The following is a 24,651-nucleotide window of genomic DNA, read 5'->3' as shown; positions in this document are numbered from 1 at the left end:
CCATAACTGCTTTAGCGTTGTTACTCTCACTTCTTTTTCTTCTTCTTCTTCTTTCAGCTCCTCCCGTTAGGAGTTGCCACAGCGGATCATCTTTTTCCATATTGCTCTCACTGCACGACTCGGAGTATTTATATCACTGTATCTGAGTGTGAATCACAGCAGCAGCTGATCAGAAAGAGAATTATCAGTATACAGCTTTAAGGACACGCTGTCTCAGCCACTGCAAAATGTTTTAAAGCCTTTCCTGTACGGACCTCGCGGTTCAGAAACAGTTTAATCCCAAGAACTTTAAATGCACTCAATCAATTGCTCCTTGTAGAATGGTTTGTACTTATAAGTACAATCACCCCACTGTAAACTTGCACTACAGTTATAATATCTCACAACCTGGGCCACTTTATAAAGCGTATTTACATATGATGACGATATCATTTTTAAGGTGAAATGCAGCAAAATATGTTTGTTAAATTATACACATAAAACTTTAACTTCATTTAAATAATCTATATTCTTCACTGGGAGTGTCGTGAAGGGTAGAATAATTAAACATGTACTACGAAGATATTTCAATGTTCTTTAAACATTTTGAAGAATCGCTAAGCTTACAGATGGCTTAACGTCTATTACAGAGCTGATTGTATGGCGATCGGTTACTTGGGGAAAGAAAAGCAAGGACTCTTGGGCGTACGCAATATATATTGAATATAAAACAGAAAGAGAAAATAACAACACAGCTAAAAACGCAGCGACAAATTTCGCCAAAAGATAAATGCTTGTCATGAGCACGAGGCTCATGAAACACATGTTTAATAATGTGCTTTAGCTCCTATCATCATGAAAATGACATCACGTATACATCTCAGTATTTTAGTTATTCAGAGAGCTGTAATATCACGAATGTAATGGATTCTGTGTACAGTTGGAGGAAGAGAGCCGGTTTAAGAAGCAAGTAGTGATTCACACACATAGAGCACATACGAGTAGAAGATCAAATACAAAACAAAGCATTTAACGTGCTACTTTAATTATGATGTGATTTGAGAAACTGGTTAATTAAACGATTTTAAGATGAAGTTTATGATGTTCTACTTTAATGACAAAATAAACTACGTGATTAAAGTGGAAAATTCGAGATTAAAGTTGACATTTCTTGCTTTTTCCCCACCGTGTGCCTTTTTTCTCTGTACCCTAATAAACTTTCATATGACACTCAGACAGTGGGCTTACAACTCTTCTTTTCACGGCGACTTTGATATGTAACTTCTTTTTTATTTCCGGCACTGTGCAATTTTGTGAATGTGAGCTTTCAAGTTTCTCCAACACGCTACGTCACTCGATCAACTTCATTTTGTTGATTATACCACGGTTTATTTGAACAAATAGTATGTTTTTCCTTTGCCTCCACTTGGTATTCGCTGAAATTCTTATATTTTCCCCGTGCTTTTCCCATTGTCTTTTCACAGAAGGCTGCGCTTAAGGGCGATTTATATTGATTTGCATATTCAAAGAGGCGTAATTCTGGGAGGATTTGGGGCGTTACAAAATGCACGTGCACGAGCGTTAGTTTTCACGCTGATCGGGATTTATGTAACGGAAGGACGTGGAAGTTGGAGTACGCACAGATTCCTGCATCTGGATTTTTCTGTGCCTAAGCACATTTCGGCTTTTGTGCTTACGCCATGTTATAGTGCGAGTTCTACGCACGGCGTTATACATGAGGCCCCAGGTCGAAATGATCTACCTATATTAAAAAGTATATATATTCGCCTCTAGCGCTGACGTCCGAGGTTTGATTCCCGAGAGGAGTTGCAGTGAATGTATACGCCTGATGAGCCCAGAATTAGGGCGAAACACGTGTCGCGTACTCTTAGCATTATTTGACAATAAAACTATCTCAACTATATATATATATATATATATATATATATATACATACATATACACACTGAGTATACTTTATACATAAAATATATGTTGTCGTACATTGCATAACTGAATAATCTTTATGGCACAATAGCAATTCAATACATTTATGGTCACTACAGTAGGCCTATTTGGATTTAATAATCTTCATGTGGAAAAAGGCTGACTCGCATGAATAAGTAGAGCCGAATAATGCAGTCAAGGAGCTTTTGAATTCAGCTGAGTGAAAAATGATGGCAGTCCGATTAACTGTAATTTTAGCTCCCTCTCTTTTTTCTTTCTCAGATCGCTTTTCAGAAGGAAGTCAGTTTCGTAGTTTTTATGAACAGTTCAAAAGTGCCTTTCCACATTTGCCTTCTTTGGAATAGCAGCGATAGATTGACAGATCAGACAAACGCACTTCGATTGTGACATTGTGAGAGAAAAAAATCCTCTTCTAAAACACATAAAGCCCATACCCTCCCCAAACAATTTTTTTTTAAATCTCTTCTTTAGTCGATATAAATTGGGAGGCTAACTAGATCACAGCCGGAGTTTTGCAGTAGCTCGCGTGTTTCATCGTGCGTGTAGGATGACCAGTGTCTTAGAAGAAAGGAGCTCTCAGACTGGCCTGTATGTCAATCAAGTGCCAAATGCCATAGGGAGGATATATGATAGACAAACGTTTAAAAAAAAATTTTTTTGAATGCAACGCGATCTACCTGCACTACCTTTGCGATCTACCGGTTGATCGCGTTCAACGCATTGGGCACCCCTGAACTAGATAGATGTACTTATATGACAGCATGAACTGCTTGTAGATAAGGTTAGTCTTTTATTGGTGTCAACATACTGCAGTAGTTTTATTAAAAATAAGTGTCAGTCATTCTAAAACCGTTCACATGTGAGATGCCCGTGCACTGTGTCATCCTGGGATACCCGGGAATGACATTCGGGATTCCTGAATTCCCGGGAATGGATAAAACCATCCGGGAATGGATTCCCTAATAGGACATAATCATTTTATATGAAAAAAGTTTGATATTTTTGATAACTTACTGATTGAAAACTCAATGATTACCATTATTGACACATGGCACATTTAGCCATTGTTTAGGATGGAAAATAAACATGAAAGATTTGCCTACGCAAAGTAAGGTTTGTGTTTTGAGAAAGGAAGAACATATTTTTTAAAATACAGGCAGTCCACGGGTTACGTACGAGATAGGGACTGTAGGTTTGTTCTTAAGTTGAATTTGTATGTTGTACATTATTTTAATAAATGCAATTTGGAAGATGTGTCTCAACATATTATTTATTTTTACATTTCTGTGCATGCACAGTAAATGCTTAAACATTTTCAAATAGTACAGCCTTAAACAAGTTGGAACAGGTACATTATTTTAATAAATGCAATTTGGACAGATGTGTCTCAACATATTATTTATTTTTACATTTCTGTGCATGCACAGTAAATGCGATGGATTAATAAAGATTTAAACATTTTCAAATACAGTACAGCCTTAAACTAAAAGACAGTTGAATATAGCAGATAAGGCTTAAAGAAGACCCCAAGAGATTCTTTCAGTATTTTAGTAGTAAAAGAACAGTTTGTTCATCAGGAATAGTAAAGGGAATTAAAAGATACAGACAATGAAATAGCAGATGCCCTAAACTTACATTTTCTGATGTTTACAAGTGAGCAAGTAGATAACCTGCCAGAGGTAAACACAACTACTAAGGAGGGACTGAGGGATTTGGAAATTGTAGAGGAGAAGTGCTGCTCAGATTAAATAAGATGAAATCAAACAAATCACCAGGCCCAGATAATATTTATCCTCGTGTTCTTAAGGAGGCTAGTGAGTACATATATAAACCCTTGACACGTATTTTTAGGAAGTCACTGTGCACTGGAGAGATTCCAAAGGACTGGAAAATGGCAAATATCATCCCATTATATAAAAAGGGTGACAGGGCAGATCCAAGCAACTATAGGCCAGTAAGCTTAACAAGCATCACAGGAAAATTAATGGAAGGAATTATTAAGGATAAGATTGAGCAACACATGACAAGGACAGGAGTTATTCTGAACAGTCAGCATGGGTTCAGAAGGAGGAGGTCGTGTTTTACTAACATGTTGGAATTCTATGAGGAGGCAACAAAATACGATCAAAGTAGCTTATGATATTATTTAGACTTTCAGAAAGCATTTGATAAGGTGCCACATGAGAGGTTGGGCATCAAGTTAAAAGAAGTGGGAATTCAGGGTGATGTTTTTAGATGGGTGCAGAATTGGCTCAGACACAGGAAGCAGAGGGTGATGGTGCGAGGAACCTCATCAGAACTGGCTGAGGAGTGGTGTTCCACAGGGGTCAGTGCTAGGGCCGCTGTTAAATGATTTAGATAGGAATATAAGTAACAAGCTGGTTAAGTTTGCAGATGATACCAAGATAGGTGGATTAGCAGATAATTTGGAATCCGTTATATCATCACAGAGCTTTTCTTTTTCTTATCATAAACAGAGGAGCAAGATCCTGATGGACAAGCTATCAACTTCAAACAGTGTTCAGAAGCCAGGCTAACAGAATGTTAGGTTATATTACGATCTGTGGAGTACAAGTCCAAGGAGGTTATGCTCAACCTTTATAATGCACTGGTGAGGCCTCATCTTGAGTACTGTGTGCAGTTTTGGTCTCCAGGCTACAAAAGGACATAGCAGCACTAGAAAGGTCAGAGAAGAGCGACTAGGCTGATTCCAGGTCTCAGGGGTTGAATTATGAGGAAAGATTGCCTTTACAGTTTAAGCAAAAGAAGATTAAGAGGTGACATGATTGAAGTGTTTAAAATTATGAAGGGAATTAGTACAGTGGATCGAGACAGCTCATCAAGAACACGGGGACACAGTTGGAAACTTGTTAAGGGTAAATTTCGCACAAACATTAGGAAGTTTTTCTTTACACAGATAGACACTTGGAATAAGTTACCAAGTAGTGTGGTAGACAGTAAGGAGGGTCGACTTGATGTTTTCTTGGAGGAAGCAAGTGGATAGGACTGGCGAGCTTTGTTGGGCTGAATGGCCTGTTCTCGTCTAGATTGTTCTAATTGTTCTAATTGTTCTGATACAGAGAGGTTCACCAAAATTTACCGAACAGTTACCGAAGGCCTGAGATGCTACAAGGCTAACTTTGCCATTCTTGCTTTAATGAGATGAAATGCATCAGCTAACTCTTTTGCAGAAAACGTTTTTGTTGGAGTCCCTAGTGCTGTTCATCTGCTGTTCTAGTTCCATAGGGTCTTCATTGGTTAGTTCTTTGCTATGTACGTAACAGTACAAGTAGGTTTGCTATTGAGAATGAATGGGGGCGGTGAGAGGCGGTTCACCACCCGCCCTCCACACAGTCACCTCCACTTGTACACAGTATGCTGCCTGCGTCTGCCCACCGAGAACGAACTGGGTGCAGCCAAAGGCGGTTAGTGAAATGCCCACCACCGCCCCCATTCAACAGGCAGCCACATGAGGCACACTACAATGCTGCCCCCCACTGCCCCATTCACCCTCAATGGCCTCCATTCAGCCACAACTGGGTCACCGCTTGCAGCATCACCAGCTGAGCACCAAGAACGAATGGGAAAGCCGTTCGAGGGGCACTGCAAGGATGTGTGGTGGGCGGGCAGTGAAACGCCCCCCTCCGTCCCATCCAGCCTCCGTCCAGACAGGAGCAGGAGCTGTGGCGGCGTGGTGGCCGGGCGGGCAGCAAACTGCCCCATCAAGCCTCCGTCCTGCACACGAGCGGAACCGTGTTTCCCCAAAAATAAGACAGGGTCTTATATTAATTTTTGCTCCAAAAGATGCACTAAGGCTTATTTTCAGAGGATATCTTATATTTTTTCATGTACAACAATATTTTTCTGGAATATTGTCATAACTTCAGCCTGAAGTTCTTGCTACCCCAGCTGCTTTTAGGATCCTAAAAGATCGATGTGTGTGCTTCAACGTTTGATGAATGGTTCAATGTGGTGAAACAAAATGGCGACATTCAAATGCATTCATGGTGCTTTTATATTCAAGCGTCGTATATTCCCCAAAGTAATGACACAATATATTTTAAAAGTCTTACATACCATCTTCTGTGCCGTCTTTTTTTTTTTTTACACCTTGTACCATCAGAATGTACGGCGGCATATTTGAGCCACAGAGAATAAAAAATAAGGACATAATGAAAATGTCTATTTTATGATTAAAGTGGAAATTTCGGCTTTAAACTCGAAATGTCCACTTTAACCTCGTAGTTTACTTTATCATTAAAGTAGACTGTCGTAAACGTCATCTTAAAACCGACGCATTTTCCTCCTGACCTGACAGCAGCGGCAAGCAGCAATAGATTGCCACACAGAACACATTAAATTTGAATACTGTTAATAGTTACACATATGGGGTGGCATGGTGGCAGAGTGCTAGTGCTGCTGTCTCGCAGGGAGTCACGTCCCTTGTGATCCCTGCCTGGAGTTTGCATGTTTTCCTGGTGGGTTTCCACAGTGTGCTCAGTTTTCCATCCAAAGACATGAAGGTTTGGGGATTTGGTGAAGCTACAATGACGTTAGTGTATTTGTGTGCTTTTGTTTACCTTGCGATGAGCTGATGCCCCGTCCAGGGATTTTGTTTCTGTCTTGCGCTAATGCTGCTGGAATGGGCACATTTCCTAATTGATGGATGTAATCATTAAACAACCTTTTCAGAGATATTGTGGCAAGGTGTTCTCGGAATTTAATGGATGTTTCGGGCACATGCATCGCGTGGTGCCATACTTTTCAGCTGCCGATCTTAACAAGGGCTTATTTTTGGAGTAGGATTTATATTACAGAGTAGCCTTATTTTCGGGGAAACACTGTAGCTGTGGCCCCAGTGACTATGGACCCTGGGTCACTACTTGCCACACACCGAGCCGACCACTGAGAATGAATGGGGTGCAGCCCCCACCGTCCCATTCATCAACCGAAACTGCCTGAGGGACACTACATTGTGTAAGCAGTGAAACTGCCCCTCTCCAGCAACCGCTTGCAGCGTCCCCAAGCCAAAGATGAAAGAGCAGCAGTTACTGAGGAGCCTGCGTTGCATCCCCCAGACAGATGAAGAAGCAGCTGCGGCCCCGTTTATAAGTATAAGTTGTTCATATGTCAGATGTCCATAACTCGGGGATTACCTGTACCTACACATTTCCACAAGCCATTAAGGTGCTCTGAAAATGTAATCCAAAATGATTTTTTGGATTTGAGTGGTCTGCTGTTCATATACTATACCATTTAATGTACCAGTGTGCAAAGTCTGAGCCTGCTCACTGGTTTACTTCTTGAGCTATGGACTTGATGAAACAATGAGGCCAAATAAAATTGACAACCCCTTGGCAAATTGGCAGTATCTTGGAAAGTACTGATTTTACATCAAAAAAATTTTATAGGGTGTCTCCTGACTAACATGGGCACACCTAGTCATTTTTCCAGATATTTTTTTTAAGTTCGAAGTGCCTGGACCATTGGCTGATTTGACATGGAATGAACCAGTAATAATAATAATAATAATAATATATAAGCCACCATTTGTGGTTTCCTAACATTCCTCTGTTTAGAAGATTTTTTCTTTAACGTTTATTTCCTTTTCTGTTTCTTTACCAATGTTTCTTTAATTTTAATTGAGCTTGTTTCTCATGATTAGCTCAAGACTTTGATAATCATGTGTAATTGATTATAGTAATTAATTATCCTTTTGTTAAAAATGACTAATTATTTAAATATTTAAAATAATAGTTCATCACACTTGTTTTTTTCTTGCAAATTCTTTTTTTATTTTGAATAAACATTACAATTTTATTTATTATGCAGCTTTTAGTTAAGGATTTTTGTGATTAATTAATTAATTAATTAAGCCTGAGTGGAGATCTCAGAATTTTATGTTAAAGTTTAATGAAATAGTTCATCTAAAACAGAAATTGTATAGGTTATTTACCTTATGTAGTTTGTAGTGATGGCCTAGAAAAATTTTAATCTAATATTTTCATACAGAATGGTGATAATAATGTCTCTGGTATAGTATGAGGTGACTAATGCTGGACAACAACAAACAATATAAAGACGTCCATGAAAAAATCTTACATTACTTGTGATGCATATTTCACATGTAAAATATTTCTTTTCACAAGACCATTTTCCAGAAGTGATTTACCATATATACTCATGTTTAAGTTGGGGCTTGATTTTACCTTATAATTTCCAGTATTTATAATGTCGGACGTGGAGAACTCACACTATTGGTCCAAGAGATTATGATATGCTAACGCCCACCTGAGAGAGTACCCACGGAGCACACTGACTTTTTTTTCTATGTATTGTGCCTATGTGACCACACGGTAATACCCGACCTATTCCGAAGTGATGTTTGCACTGTTTTTTGTGTCTCACACCCTCATACACCCTTATTGTAAGGATGCTCGATCGGAAGAAAATATGAAGCTGGTTTTAAATTAAAAGTCATTGAAGTGGTGAAAGAAATTGGTAAATGTGCTGCTGCAACAAAATTCGATCTGTCTGAGAAACTGGTGCGAGATTGGTGGAACCAAGGAGAGGTAAAAAAAAAATCTAAGTGTCGTATTTTTGAACGGGTGTAAAGTAGGGATCTGATTTTATAATCGATTTTTCGGGTTTCAAGATCTGACTTATATGCAAGTATATACAGAATTTAACAATATTTTAGTAAAAATGGTAGTATTTGGGACATTGTGAGCATATGACTGAATGACTTGACACATGCAGTATGCAACACAAATAACATGAGATTTTTATACTTACTTTTTGCTATTGTTTGCTGTTGTCCAAAATTGGTCACCATAAACTACTATTTATTATTTCAGTAATTTTGTTATTTTAATCAGCATGAAAACAAGAGATTCAAAATGTTACAATTTTACAAACAACATGGGGTAAAGAATATATAAAAAACATAATTTTTGAGTGGAGCATTCAGTCTAATAACTGAGGCCATAATTTTTTGTTAGAGACTGTGGGAAATATGAGAGCTAAAATTTGATCACTACTATAAGATATCAACAATGTTTCATTAAGTATTTTTGCTATGTGGACATTAACTAGAGTATGCCTAAAGCTTCAGTGAACATATTTAAATAGTTACTGTGCATTACATTAACATCTCCATTACTAAGTCAATCAGATGTTTTGGCTTTTCTAAACTCCATATAGAAATAAACATAAGGTAGAACACAAGGTACCCCTTGTTTCATCACTCAAAGGTTAATGGTTCTTGATAACAAAATAAAGGAGAAATATCAAAAAGTAATAAACAGTCTCTGTCCTTGTTGTAAAGCACAAGATACAGTTCTATTCCTCACTTGTTTCTTTCATATTTTGCCCTTTTGCTGCCTTTCTCCTACCAGTGAATTCAACTCTTCAGCATGAGAGTTTCTGATGAAAAGTCCAGATTGAAAGATGAATAAGTATTATTTATAATCCAGCAATGGAACAGGACATTTAGACTTAGCGCTGTACTATAGATTTGTGATCTAGCTAAACTCTGAAAAAGGGATTAGGTTGGTTCTGAAATGTGCTATTTAGCTGCACAGTACACAGAACAAACAGACTATTATATTTTAGCTCATCATTGAAGTATTAAAATTATACAGTTACACAGGGCACTTATGAGTGCAATTTCCTGTTGGAATCAGTTATTATTGTACACCTACAACATTCCTTTTTTGTATGTATTTCCAAAGTACTATTTGTATATAGTACATTTTCTTATTCTGTTGTGCTTGTAATGTTTGTATACTGCAGGAACGTGCATACTTTTTTAGTTCATATATTTAAAACACCACTGTGGGGTTATGTTCCAGCACACATTTCAAGAGTTAGTGTGTGATGCTTTATGAGGTATTTGTGTTCATGATATATAATTAATGTATTGAGATGTATAATTGACTTAAAGATCTAGGATTTGGGGCCTAGGTATACAATCTGATCTTTTTTTTTAAAAAAACAAAAAAAATAAATCACGTAGTTTATCTCTATATTGTCACACTTGGGTCACAGATTTGCACAGAGACACAGGAGGTTGTAGAAAGCAGGAATTTTATTCAAACACTGCAAACAAACATTTGTTTCTTTTTCAAACGCTTAAACATGCTCCATGACAAGTCAGAGATGACAGTTCCGCTAGGAGCAGAGAATGTCAGAGAGAGAGAGAGAGATAAAAGCAAAACAATCAATTCCAAAACTGACAGGCACTGCACAAGGCTTTTAAGTAAGTGGAGTACCGCGCAAGAGCTTTATTACGTGTTATAGCGAAAGTGAGAAGGGTAAGGAGCAATGTGAAGGTAGACTGCGTTTCAGGGGTTTTCCCAGGGGCGTCTGTGTCCTCACCCCTCCAGCTTAAACCCTCCCCCTCAGCTTTATTCACATTCTCGTGAATCAAGCAACTCTCTGTACCAGGTTCAGGTTCATGTAGCTGTGATAATGCATCTGCGTTGACGTATTCAGAACCTGGTCGATGTTTTACTGTGAAACTGTAAGGTTGTAAGCCCAGAAACCATCTCATGAAGTGAGAGTTTGTATCTTTCTGTCGGTGTAACCATTGAAGTGGAGCATGATCAGTTACCAAAGTGAAGTTTCGTCCCCACAAGTAATAGCGAAGTGCTTCCACAGCCCACCTAATTGCCAAGCATTCTTTCTCAATTGTAGAATAATTACGTTCCCTAGGAAGTAATTTCCTTCTCAAATATGTGATTGGATGTTCTTCTCAATCAAAAATCCGTGACAGAACTGCGTCTACACCACATGCACTTGCGTCTGTTTGTAAGACAAAATCTTTTGTGAAATCCAGGTTCCTTAGAACCGGATAAGAAGACAAGGCTTTTTTTAAATCGCTGAAAGAATGTTCGCAATTTTCTGTCCACAAGATAGGTCGGTTTTTCCTGCCTCTAGTAAGTTCTGTAAGAGGAGCAGCTCTATGTGCAAAATTCGGTATGAACCTTCTGTAGTAACCAGCAAGCCCCAGAAAAGCATGTACCTGTTTCTGTGTTTTTGGTCTCAGGTAAGCAAGCATTTCTTCTATTTTCCTTAATTGTGGCCTAAGTAAACCCTTGCCCATAGAATAACCTAAGTAATGAGTCTCGGACATGCCCAGTTTACAATTCTTAGGGTTAGCAGTAAGGCCAGCCTGTGTCAAGCTTTCAAGAATAGCTTGAAGCCGCTCTAAGTGTGTTTGCCAATCATTGCTGAAAATCACAACATCGTCAAGGTAAGCCCCAGAATATTCAGAATGGAGGACGCAGGATCGGATCCATCAAACGCTGAAAAGTTAGTGGTGCCCCGTGAATACCAAACAGGAGCCTTCTAAATTCATAAAGTCCGTCAGGAGTCGCGGATGCTGTTTTCTCACAACTGCTAGCCTCTAAAGGCACCAGCCAATAACCTTTCTTGAGATTTAGTGTGCAGATATAGCTCGCCTGACCCAGTTTTTCCAACAGTTCTTTGACACGGGGCATCGGATAATTTAGAGACATTATTCAAGCATCTGAAATCGATACAGAAGCGAAAAGAAACCGACTTGCTTTGGGACTAATACGATCGGGCTGCACCAGTCACTTTTACTTTCATGAATTACACCTAATGTCAGCATCTTTTTTTACCTCTTCGCGCACAATATTTCGTCGGAACGGCCGCATTGGTACGCAAACATCAGGTTCAGTGGTGATTTTATGTTTTGTAATGTTAGTCTTGCCTGGTAAGTCTGAAAAGACATCAGTGTTCCGTTCTATCAAAGATAACAGTTCTGTCTTTTGCGTGTCAGTAAGATCGTTACCAATGGCAACATCGGTCTGAGAAACAGCAGCCAAGGAAGTGTTAATGTCTTGTCGGTCGTGCCATTCCTTCAAGAGATTAATGTGTAAAATCTGGAATGGTTTGCGCCGGACTGGTATTCTAACCTTGTAATTTACCGGACTCATATGCTCCTCAATAATGGCGGAGCCCTGCCATTTAGCTAAGAACTTGTGTGGGTCGGACGAAACCAGTACCAAAACATGATCACCAGGTTTGAATTCATGGAGCTTACTGCACCTATCGTAAAGACGCTTCTGATTTCTTCTCTTTGTTAATGCTCCACAGCAATAGAGGAAAGCATAGAAATTCTGTCCTGCAACAAAATTACCCGATCTGCAAAGCTTGATCCTTGAGCTGTTCTCGTTTCCTATCCATTCCTCTCGTATAACATCCAGGATGCCTTGCGGCCGCCTGCCAAATAACAACTCGAACGGACTCAAGCCAGTGGATGCCTGTGGTGATTCTCACACTGCGTACATAACATAAGGCAGGACAGAGTCCCAGGTTGTGGAATCATTATGAGCGACTCGCCTGATCGTCTGTGTCAAAGTTTTGTTAAATCGCTCAGTCAAACCATTCGTTTGTGGATGGTAAATTAACAGTGGTACTCAATTTCTTAATAGCAAAGCTGTCACACAATTGTTTGATCACGCGAGCAGTAAAAGGTGTGCCTTGATCAGTTAAGACTTCTCTAAGGATGCCAACACGAGTAAAAATATCACACAGAGCTTTGGCTACAGCTGAGGAGTTGGCCTTTTTCAGGGCAATCACCTCTGGATATCGTGTTGCATAGTCAACCAACACCAGCAAATATTGGTACCCATTCTTAGTCTTAGGTAAAGGGCCTACAATATCTAATCCCATCCGCTGAAAGGAAACTTCTAAAATGGGCATAGGACAAAGGGGAGCCCGAGGAGGCTTATAAGCGGAGACGATCTGGCAGTCAGGACATGAAGTATAAAACCGTTCAACATCTTTTCCCATATTCAGCCAATAAAATCATTTTGATAACCGTTCTCTGGTCTTATCAGCACCCAGATGTCCCCCCAAGATGTGAGAGTGTGCCAGATGCAAAAGAGTTTCCCAATGTACTTCAGGCACAACCAGTTGTTTAATAAATTCCCCCTTTAAATGGTCTGAGATCACTCTGAAAAGGCAACCATCCTTTTCTATAAAGTGTGGGGTTTTCTCGCCCCCGGAATCACGCTTTTGGTAATAAGAGTCATTGGTAGAGCCAGCTTGTTTAATTGGATTCTAATGAGCTATCAATATGCTGGATACACACAAAATTTGATTGTTCACTAATGCTCGGTTTGTGTTCGGAGGCGTTTGCAAACTGACAAGATGTAGAAGGACCAGCCTGTCATTCTGGAAAATTGTCGGGGGACTTCCATCTCACTGGAGAGATCGGGTTCAATATCTAAATTGGGCTCTAGATTTTCCCTGGCCACTACCAGTTATTCGTCTTGGTTTTCTTCTTCTCCCCACCCACTAAGTTCAATAGTGGACTGGACTACTGGTCCCTGATATTTATTAATTAGTTTAGGAAAAAGGGCATTCCTCCGTCCTATGAGTACCATGGGCACGAGTCCAAAATGGCAGACCAAACATTAAAGTGGCGACCCTTACAAGGTAAAGGAAGAAGTAGTGTCTGATAATCTTTAACATCACCATCTACACACCATATTTTTACAGTCTCACAGGCTCTAAGGCATCGTTCATCAAGACAGTCTCGATACAAAGGTAACTTCCTGAGTCCAACAATGCTGAGATTTCTCTGCCCCCCAATTTCACTGGGATCAACAAGCCATCTTTTCCATCTAAAGAATATGTAATATTTGAGTAACAAACCTCGGGCAGTCTAACTTCCATTGATTGAGCTGGAGACAAGTGACATTCTCTTGCCAAATGGCCTAGTTGATCACACTGGAAACATCTATGGTCAGCTCTGCTTCCGAAATATCCTCTGCGACGTCCATGGTTTTCTCGGCCCGCTGTTGCCGCTGTCTCCCCAGAAATAGGCATCCCATCTACAACTGGATTTCCCGGGGTCCTACCTGACCCCATTCGATTTTCAGGTCCTGAGGCTTGTCGATGTTGTAGCTGTCGATCAAAGCAATGAGAATGTCCTGGACATTCGTTCACAGGTTGCGAAGCAGCACCAAATCCACCACTCTTTCTCCAAGCGGACTGTGAACTCTCCAATCATCTGGACATAATCGTTAATGATTTAATACCATGACGCAGCAATTCATCTCGAAGAACTGCAGGTATCCCGGCCAGTAATATATTTATGACAACTTTTTTCATCACGTCTCCTTCAAACCAGCAGTGCACTTTATGTATCAAATCTTGAATTTGTGCACGGATTGGGCCATCCTTGTTTAGTTTCCAGTCGTTAAGTGCAAAACTTTTAGCCATTTGAAATAAATCTTCGGTGGCATCCACCTGTGCAATCACTCCTGGTATCACTTGTCACGCTTGGGTCACAGATTTGCACAGAGACACAGGAGGTTGTAGAAAGCAGGAATTTTATTCAAACACTACAAACAAACATTTGCTTCTTTTTCAAAAGCTTAAACGTGCTCCATGACAAGTCAGAGATGACAGTTCCGCTAGGAGCAGAGAATGTCAGAGAGAGAGAGATAAAAGCAAAACAATCAATTCCAAAACTGACAGGTGCTGCACAAGGCTTTTAAGTAAGAGGAGTACCGCGTGAGGGCTTTATTACGCGATATAGTGCAAGTGAGAAGGGCAATGTGAAGGTAGACTGCGTTTCAGGGGTTTTCCCAGAGGCGTCTGTGTCCTCTTGAGGTGCAATCACCCCTCCAGATTACAATATATATAAAATCCAATCTTTCTGTCTATCTGTCCACTTTTCACGACAGAATTACTTAACGCATTTAGATTAGGCTTTTTTCTATAATTTGCTTGAACATTCCGGTTGATTGTGTGACTTCTCTCATTGCATTATAATTATGATTCACTTGTGGTACCGATTTATTTGTGCAAATCCGAAAGACACACAGTAGGCCAAGGGGAAGGGTGCAGGGCCCACCTCACTCACACGCCAGCCTTGGAGCATATCTTACCTCCACTTAGTGAGCAAACGAGAGAACTACTTAGCGGATTTAGATCCCAGTTGATTTTGTGACTTCTCTCATAGCGTTAAGAATCATAGTTCGCTTGCCGGAGTGATATATTTGCCCTAATCTGAGACAGAGTATGCAGGCCAAGTGGAGAAGGAAGCTTGACATCAGGAGTAGGGAGCCGGGCAGGGCTGTCCTCACTGTCCTGTTTCACTACTATGCGGGCGGAGCTGCCGGGGACGGCTAGTATAATTATATAAACTATAGTCTGCTTCCTTACTTTTGGATTTCACTTAATGAACCACATCAATAAAGATATACATTGATAATATGAGCTATTTACCTTGATACCACTTTTGTATCTTAGCAAATTCATTCCTTGCCATCACCTAAACCTTTGGCCCTGGTTTAAAATAAATTTCATGTGACATCATTTCAGACCAATAATAAAATCATTATGTTTCAGTTTAAAATGTGTACTTTAAGGTAGTGCATACAATCTGTTTAGTGTATTTTTATTATATAATAATTTAGTGTAATAAAGATACAGTATTTCCAAAATAGGATCTCTACAGATATGAAGATGAAAAATAGCTCATATGTGACTTAATATATTCATGCTCTGCTGATGAAGCAAGACAGAAGCTCCTGAAGATTTGTTACACAAGCTTACTGACTGGAAAATAATAACTTGGAGGAATGTGCATATAAGAAGACTAATACATATCTCATCTGATTTTCAGATTTTAGAAAATGTCTTCCTGTTACATGAAGCAGTAATTTTACCAAAATGTTAGTCCTGCTATGAGTATAATACAGTCTCTAATAATATCTAAATAATGCTTCATTATTTATTAAGACTCACAGTAAAATAATACTAATGATAGATTTTAAATATAAAGTGATATCTTTATTCTGTTTCGTAATATTTTTTGAAATATCAAATTACAACATTACATAAAGATCCACAGCAACCAAGCAAGCAATACAAATGCATTCACTCAATGTACACATTATGGGCAGCTTGGTAATAATAACACTAAAATCATCCTTGTGGAAACACTCACTGTGACACAGTTCTGCTTGGCTAAGGGGTCCAGGGACAGTGCATATGAATTATTTATTAAGAATGTGAAAAGGGAACATTAGCAAGAGGTTTTCACAGCAGGCAAAAGCTTTCTTTGCCTGTCCTGCTGGCTTCCTTTATCCTTTTCTCTGGGTTTCCACATATAAGAATGTCTGTCTCAGTAGGGTGCCTCAGAGACCTGACCTTAAATTAACCTTCTAAATTAAGTCATATTTAATATTCACAGGAAATGTTATAGTATGGCTTGAAGAAGCTCCAAAAGAATACATTATCAGCATTTTTGGAGAGTAACATCTGTTGATTCAAAAGCTGTGAAGAAAGTGGGCAGATATATATATAAATAAAAAACAAAACATTCTATAAGGTCAAGCAGTGAGTGCATTTCAAACTGTATTGGAAACCCATATTAGTATTTTGCTACTGGAAAATAAAAATAGATAGCTATGGAAGTTTGAAGTGTTATGCCTGATACGAAAAAATCAAAAAATGTTCAGAAAACCTTCAATGTGGACACCCACCACCTACCTTCGTTTCAAAACCTGCTGTCATCCTTTACCAAACTAACCATCCCAAGTTTTCCACTGACATGACTTTAAATGAAGCTGACCAGTAGTTGTGTGTTTCTTTCAGGAATAAAATAAAATGAACTCTTTTGTACAAAAACAGAGAAATTAACTTGATAACAAAAATTAAACTCTTCGGAGCATGCAACTGAGGACTTAGTTGTAATCACAGAATGGAATTGTAAAAATTTGTTCACCAAGAAAATCCTATTCATTATCCAGAGCCAAAACACAAAAGTCAATATAACATTACGTGACTTATGCTCAGAAGGTACAGCATGTTAGACTTGACCACTGCAGCTGCTTGTCATGACACTGGACCATGTCAGATTACACAGGTAGACATCATTGGACATTGTGAGAGTGGTCTGTGGTGCTGTGAGGTGAAACCCAGACTTGGAGTGGCACAGGTGTATGTAGTGCTATGCATGTGTAGCAACCACAGGGCTGCTGATGTGGGATTGGAGTCACTGCATTCAAATGCAGACATGCACAGTCTAGTCAATTTTCTCATTTGAGCTATTAATGACCCAGATCCATACTGTATGGAAAAACTCATCAAAAATTTCAAAAGACTTTGTTGGATAGTTATCTTATTAAACGATCTCGACTATACATTGTTCTCCTCTCTTGCTAAATGAATCTTAGCCTGGAGAGGTCTATTAATATTTTACATCTAAGATGTCTCACTTAAAGGTTTTCTAATGTTGCATCTGTCCTAGTATCTATTTAAACACGGGGAATTCCAGTTTCTGTGTTACACCTTGCCTGAAGAGGGGCCTGAGCTGTCTCGAAAGTTTGCATATTGCATATTGTAATAAGACCTTTCATCCAGGAGACTTTGTGTTTATTAAAGTTTACCAGCAAAAGAATGACTTGGTACATTGGAAGGGCCCTCTATAAATACTGCTTGCCATCCGGACTGCTATAATGTGTGAAAGACAGCCAGCATGGGTTCATGCATCCCACTGTCGACTCGCACCAGCACAAGACCAACAAGAATGTTATTATATGATGTTGCATTCAAAATGTTGCACTGCTGTTGCCAATAGACACTGTGAATACCATGTAGAAATCCACAATATATCATTACACCACCAACTTATACTGTTAATATCTTTTAGAATTTTATGTTTTTCTTATGTGTGGTGGGTGCGGCAATGTGCATGCTCCCAAACCTCTCTCTTTCTGTTTCTCTTTCTTATATCCTATAGTCCCTAATGCATTAAGAATAAGGGTTATTTTTATTGACTAGAATTAGCAGTGGTAAACTCTTAGTATGTGTCCATATATTGAATATTTTATGGGATTTTCATTTTGATCACCTTAATTTTACAGGAAACAGTTATCATACTGTCCCATATGCTGAAAACACAGTGCCTTCTGTCAACATGAAATGTTAAAGATAAATGTTAAGCTTGTAAATCCTGAAGTCTATTGTACTTTATGCTCCAGTTTAAAATCATGTATCATCATTGATAAGATAAAGCAGGCAACACTGCAAAAGCTCAACCATCTGTTGTATTCAGTGTAGACACAGATGTAATGATATTCCTGTACAGCATCTTAAAATGGTGTTGCTTTTGATTCTTGAATGCTGCAAAATCATTTTACTTTTTGAGTTTGCTCCCTCAATGAAGTATCCATAAACTAAAACATACTGTTTTTTCACATCAAATGCAGCCATCACATTACAACTCAACAAGCCTAATCTGACTGTTTTTCAGTTGTCATGCATTTGAGTCTGAGGATCTCACTTGAGGTAACCCACCAGGGGCCACTGTCACTAACTCTGTTTCCTTTTCTCCCTACAGCTCCAAGAAACCTCCCAATGAGGGAAGTTAGCTACACCTCTTCTGGTCCTCAAATTATAAAAAGACCGGGTGCCTCCACTGACATGTCTTTTGATGAGACATATTCCGAGGAGTGAAAGCCTCCCTTTGTTCTGACAGCTAGAGTTAAAGCTGAATTTATTTTCTGTATTGTACCCTGCAGCCTTACGTATTACCAGAAGGCACCTGTTTAAGTTTCTAGAGAAATTTATCATTTGTTCCGGCTCTGTTTGAACCTGTGTTCGGCCTGCATACATTGGTGTAGTCAGCAGGATAATGCTGAGGCCATGGCAGACCCTAGCAACCTCGCAGAAGTAGTACAGCACCTGGCTGAAGAGGTAATCCACCTACAGTTACAACAGGCAGAATGGGCAGAAGTAAATGCCCGGTAACAGTGGAGCAATATGGAAAATCTAGTTGAACTAATAGAGCAGCATCGAGTCGTTAATCTTATGGAGAGACCAGACGAGATTCTCCTCACCCAACTTACAAAGCAAGAAGCAGGAGCAAGACCCACTAAGACGTGAGCAGTCTCCGCTGCCCCTATGCTGCTATCAGTGTGGAGGTCCAGGACACACAATTGCCATCTGCCTGAAGACAGACAAATCCATGGAGTGCGCCTGGGCCTCGGGAGAAAGGTACTATTTTGCGGCTAACCTTCTCTCGCTTCCTTTAACAGGCAGGGTACGATTGAATGGCCACGCTATCACTGCTCTGTATGACTCCAGCAGCAACATTACCATTGTCACCACCGTTTCGTCCAGTTGGGACAATATGATGGTAAGCAGGCTGGTCTGACTTGTATTCACGGCGAGTGGAGGGAATAGCTTACCGCCGTTTGTTGTATTTTGGCTTAGAACCTACTCTGCCAATTCCGTGTGCTAGTCCTGCCAGCACCTCCATACGCCATGATACTAGGAAGAGACTGGCCCTAAAGAAACTCCGACATGGACTCATCGTGCCTGCCTTGACTGAAGAGCCTAGCCATGTAGGGGGACACTTCATTCCAAGAAAAATTCCAGCCATTCAAAAGAGAAGGTAAAGGACTGTCAACCCAGCCCACCCGGCTGTACAAAGAACCTCTGATTGGGAACCTGGTCAGCCCAAGCCCAGCGGGAAATGCCCCTGATCCACTCACCTCGTTACAGCATCAGGTCCACTCACTGCCCTTGTCTTTTAAACGAAAGCAGTGGAACGATGATTCCTTGAAGCAAGCGAGAAATGCAGTCTCTGCAGTAAACGGCCATCCTGCCCCTAATTACACGTTATCCAGACCTACCTTTGTCTTAAAAAATGATCCGTTGAATCGGGTGACAGACCACCTAGGGGAATCCAGAAGCTACCTCCTCATTTCGCGACCATATCACTGTGAGATTTGTGAGCTAGCTCACGCCCACCTGTTAGTGGCTCACCTCGGAACTTAGAAAACACTAGAGCGTGTTACTGCAGGTTTCTACTGGCCGGGGTTCACAAGAAAATTTGCAAATTTTACAAATCCTGTCCCGAATGTCAATTAGTTCAAATACCACAACGGGATTGTGCTCCCCTCGTTCCCCTCTCACTAATAGATATCCTATTTGACCGGATTGCCATTGATATTGTCAGGCTGCTCGAGCATTCTAAGAGAGGCCATAAGTATATACTTTGTACTAGTGATAGTAGATTACACAACCTGATACCAAGAAGCCATCCCTTTGAGATCGGCTAACTCAAAAATAAATGCCTGAGAACTTGTAGGGGTCTTTACGGCATTCCAAAAGAAGTCTTAACCGACCAGGGGACACCTTTCACTTCATGCACTTTCAGTGAGGTCGCCAAACTGCTAAAAATTACACATCTTAAAAAACCAGTATATCACCCCCACACAAATGGTCAGGCGCAACGATTTAATCAACTCCTTAAACAAATGTTGAGGAAAAGAATCCAAGCAGACAAAAAAAAGGGATCAGCTCCTACCCTTAGTTTTATTTGCCTTTTGGGAAGTTCCCCAGGCTTCAACAGGATTCTCCCCATTGGAACTTTTGTATGGGCGTCAGCCTCGGGGCTTACTCGACCTGGCACAAGAAAACTGGGAAGAGGAGGAAACCCCTCCCTATTCAAATATATTAGAGTAAGTGGCGGGCATGCAAGAGCAGTTTGCAAATGTATGCCCCTTGGTGAAGGAACACCTTAAAAAAGCACAATGCTCACAGACCCGACTGCACAATCGCAGCTCATAGCTCCGTGAATTCTACCCGAACAACAGAGTCATAGTCTTAATCCCCACATCCCATTCTAAACTCCTGGCCCACTGGCAAGGGCTCAGCCCAACCGGGGTCCAAGGGAGCATGTATACCACATCAACCTACTTAAACCGTGGGTTAATCACGATCCCCGAGACTTGGTGACTACTCCTGCCCAGTGTCTAGTAGTGGAGGCTGAACATTTAAACTATGGGGTTATGCTCTGTACCTTGCCGCGAAAGGAGCTTAAGACAGCCATTCATTCCATCCTAGGAGTAACTGATGACAACCAGGTCGCACCGAGCTGATCACCCATGACATAATAGCAGAACCAGGGGTTATAGTCCATGAAAGAGCCTATCACTTACCAGAAGCAAAGAGGGCAAAGATGGATCTGGAAATACAATGGATGATGGATCTAGGCATAATTAAACTCAGTAACAGTTCCTGGTGCAGCCCTATCATATTGAGATCTCGTCGAGATTTTGTAATGACTTCCGCTGGCTCAACCAGATCTCCCGTTTTGATGCCTATCCCATGCCATGGGTAGACGACCTTCGCGGTGCCAGGGAAGCACCCGGTATCTGTCCACCCTCGACATGACAAATGTACCGAAGGTTTGTCCCTCATTTCTCCGAGAGGGCCATGCCTCTCACACAAGTAAGGTGGCCCCAAATACAGTGACGTGGAACCCCACAACAGAGGCTGTTTAGTTATTTAAAGACGGCTCTTATGTCTGCTCCAGTATTATTAGTATGCCCTAACTTTTTTCTTTCCTTTCCAGACCGATGCCTTGGAAATTGGCCTCAGCGCTGTGTTAAGCCAAGTCGTCGATGGAGCCAATCTCCCAATCATGTTTCTCAGCCGGAAACTGCTGGATTGGGAGATGAAATACGCACCATTAAGCAGGAAGCCCTTGCCATCACCTGAGCAATCACACAGCTTCATTATTACCTTGTGGGACGTGAGTTTACATTGGTGACTGATTATGCCCCACTGCAGTGGTAGTCAACTCACCGCAACACCAATCCCGGATCACTTGCTGGTTCTTAGCCCTGCAGCCCTATAAATTCAAAGTGGTGAATCAGCGGGGCTCCCTTAACGCAAACACCAATGCCCTCTCCTGGGCTCACAACCTCACTTCAAGATCCGCTTGTACCTATAAATTACTTATTGCTTAAAAACGGACACCATGCCTCACTTGGATGGTTATGTTGTGTTCTTTGCATAAATTAGCAAAGATACTACAAACTGGAATAATGGGTAAGAATAACCATTATACTTCTATTTCATATAATTTGTCATTATATTAGGACAGACAGCACTGTAAGCTGCCTGTCAGACTGGCAAGTTAAATACAGAGGTGCTAGAGACTTATTTTGGTTTTAGTGTCACTCAAACATAACTTATGACAATGATTCAATCTTCTTACAGAAACATGACATGAAAAAAAGACAGAGCATAATTTTTACCTTCACTAATTTTCTTTAGAATTTCTCCAGGTGTACCATAAACCCCTCTTCCTCTTATTCCCACTCCCCTGCACCTATGTCAGTACGAATAAATCAAAGAAATGAATACCAGTACCATGTACTGACATGTGGCATGGTGTTGTGAAATATGTAATTTGAAACTCTTAAATAAAATTTTATTTCTCAAAATTTTGAAAGATAGTATATAAATATAATACTGGATGTGTAGGTAATTCTTTAGACTTACACTTTACCTTTTTGTATTATTGTTTCTCAATGTAAAAAAAATTTAAAAATACATGAAAATTCTGCCCTGACCAAAGCATTACTTGGCATGATCGCCTTGTTGCTGGCCCTGGATGTGACAGTATTTTTTAATGCGTCAAACAGGCAACATTAATTGCAAAAATTGTTGCATTAACTTTACCATGCCTAATATATGCTCCAGAAGACAGTTGGGCATGCCATCCAGAAAGGAGATGGAGTCCTTACACGGTCTGGATGCCATAATGGAAGGATGGACTAAATGGAGGCAATATCCAACTTATAATATAGTCCTGGATGGGATGCCTGAAGATAACAAGAACTGACCAGAGAACACGGCAGGGAGCAGTTCATCCCCCACTTTAATAGGTGGCAGTGTCCCACATATAGAGTTCCAGTTTGGACACCCACAGGGCAGACAATAGAGGGCGCTGCTGAGGTAGAATCTTCCTGACTTTCCTTAAATCCAGAAGTGCTTCCAACTGGCTATGTCATGTCAATGGAAGTACTCCCAGGTCCTCAATAAAAGACACTGCACTGCATTGTGCAGGCGAGTCACAGCTGGGAACAGAGATAGACAGCACTTGACTGAAGCAGTAAGATGTAGAGAGAGGGAGAGACCGAAAGAAAGAAAAAACACCTGTCTATTTGTGTTTTTGGTAATAAAACCACTTTATTTGAACCCTAGACTATATATATGTATATACACACACAATTGATGGTCTCAAACACACACACACACACCAGAAACAGAAAGAACATTTAAAAAAGAAAGAAGACATCTGACTTGGCTATTACTGTCACATTGAAGCATTATGCAGACGTATTTCTGTTGGTATAATAGAGCTCCAGTAGTGTTTCTTGACACACTTTTGCTGAATAATCCATTGGCTGAAAATCCTCAATGTTAGTGTGTCAGAAAGGAGAAGTGCAGCATTGTTCATAATGTTGTTCAGTTTTGTTTTAACTCTCTCCTTTGCTGCTACCTCCAAGGTGGTCCAGAGTGTGTCCCATAACTAAGTTTACCGTTTTAATTAGCTTGTTAATTCAGTTGTCCTCTTATTAAGTGATGTTACCAGCACGGCACACCACAGTGTAGAAAATTGCATTGGCCATCTGAAGTTACAGATGTGAAGGATGTCACTTCCCACATTAATGGAACATGTGCAACAACTTATATCTTCCAAAATTAGTTTTGGAACTCTTCCAAAGATCACTGTGCCAACTCTTAATAAATGCTCATACATTTTTGGTTTCTTCTGTTTTTAGGTGTCTCAACATTTTATCCTACTATGAAACCTAATTAGCCATATCAGTTGAAGGAGATTTGATAAAGCCGTTTCTTGTGCTTTACAGTATATTTGCTATTCTTATATGTGAAGTGGTATAAAGTAATAGCTGTGAAAAGAGCTGCATAAAATAAGGATTGATTGATTCAATGTTCCATATACTCAAAACTCTAAGGGAAAACAAATACACATCCAAAAAGTAATTTGTTCTAGTCTGTTTACGATGTAACTGTTTAATTAAGACTATAACAAATAATAATGTATGTAATAAAATCACTTCTACACTCCGAGTTGAAGGAATATTTTAGTATGAAAAAGCACATACAGTAGTATACAGCATAAGAGAAAGAATTCTTTGAATAATTTAAACCACTTGTCATAGTACATATTTAATAAATGCACTAACTTGGCCATGGGGCATTTCAACATTTAACATAAAGACTAAAAGGCTGAATGCTGTAGGTCATTTCTGCCATTGCAGAGTAATAAAATGCAATTTGAGGCAAAATGAAATGTTTTCATTGCAGTCTCCCAAAGAGAGTAAGTCATGCAATAAAATTTTAACTTAGCAATGGAAACTTCCTTTTTGGTGTTGGATTAATATAAGAATGCAATTGAGAGATGCTTTCAGTAATGAAGAAAGTGAGAAGAAAAAAAAAACAATCACAAGCATTGTCAAAAAAGATTTAATCTCTTCTATAATCTTAGTTCATTGGAATAAATGTAACAGATGCTCCATAAATCCTGGCCATTGATAGCTTCAGATGAAGAAGCAGAAGCAAAGAATTCTGCCAGTTACAGAATGTTAGCAAGTAGGCACTTACCCCTAGTGGACGATATGATTTTTGTCAACTAAGGAGAGCCAGAAATTGTATTCCCTTTATAATGGAAAGGAGTACAGAGTGCCATCACACATTAGAAAAAGATGAAGATATCAAGGAGACATTGAGAACAAATAAATTGAGATATATAGTGTGTCAGACTGCAGAAACGGAACATTGGTTCAAAATATATCTAAAATCATTCATTAGAGTTTGTAGGATCAC

Source organism: Polypterus senegalus, chromosome 6 (assembly GCF_016835505.1).
Source record: "Polypterus senegalus isolate Bchr_013 chromosome 6, ASM1683550v1, whole genome shotgun sequence".
Taxonomy (NCBI): Eukaryota; Metazoa; Chordata; class Cladistia; order Polypteriformes; family Polypteridae; genus Polypterus; species Polypterus senegalus.
Note: the sequence above shows the minus strand (reverse complement) of the source record.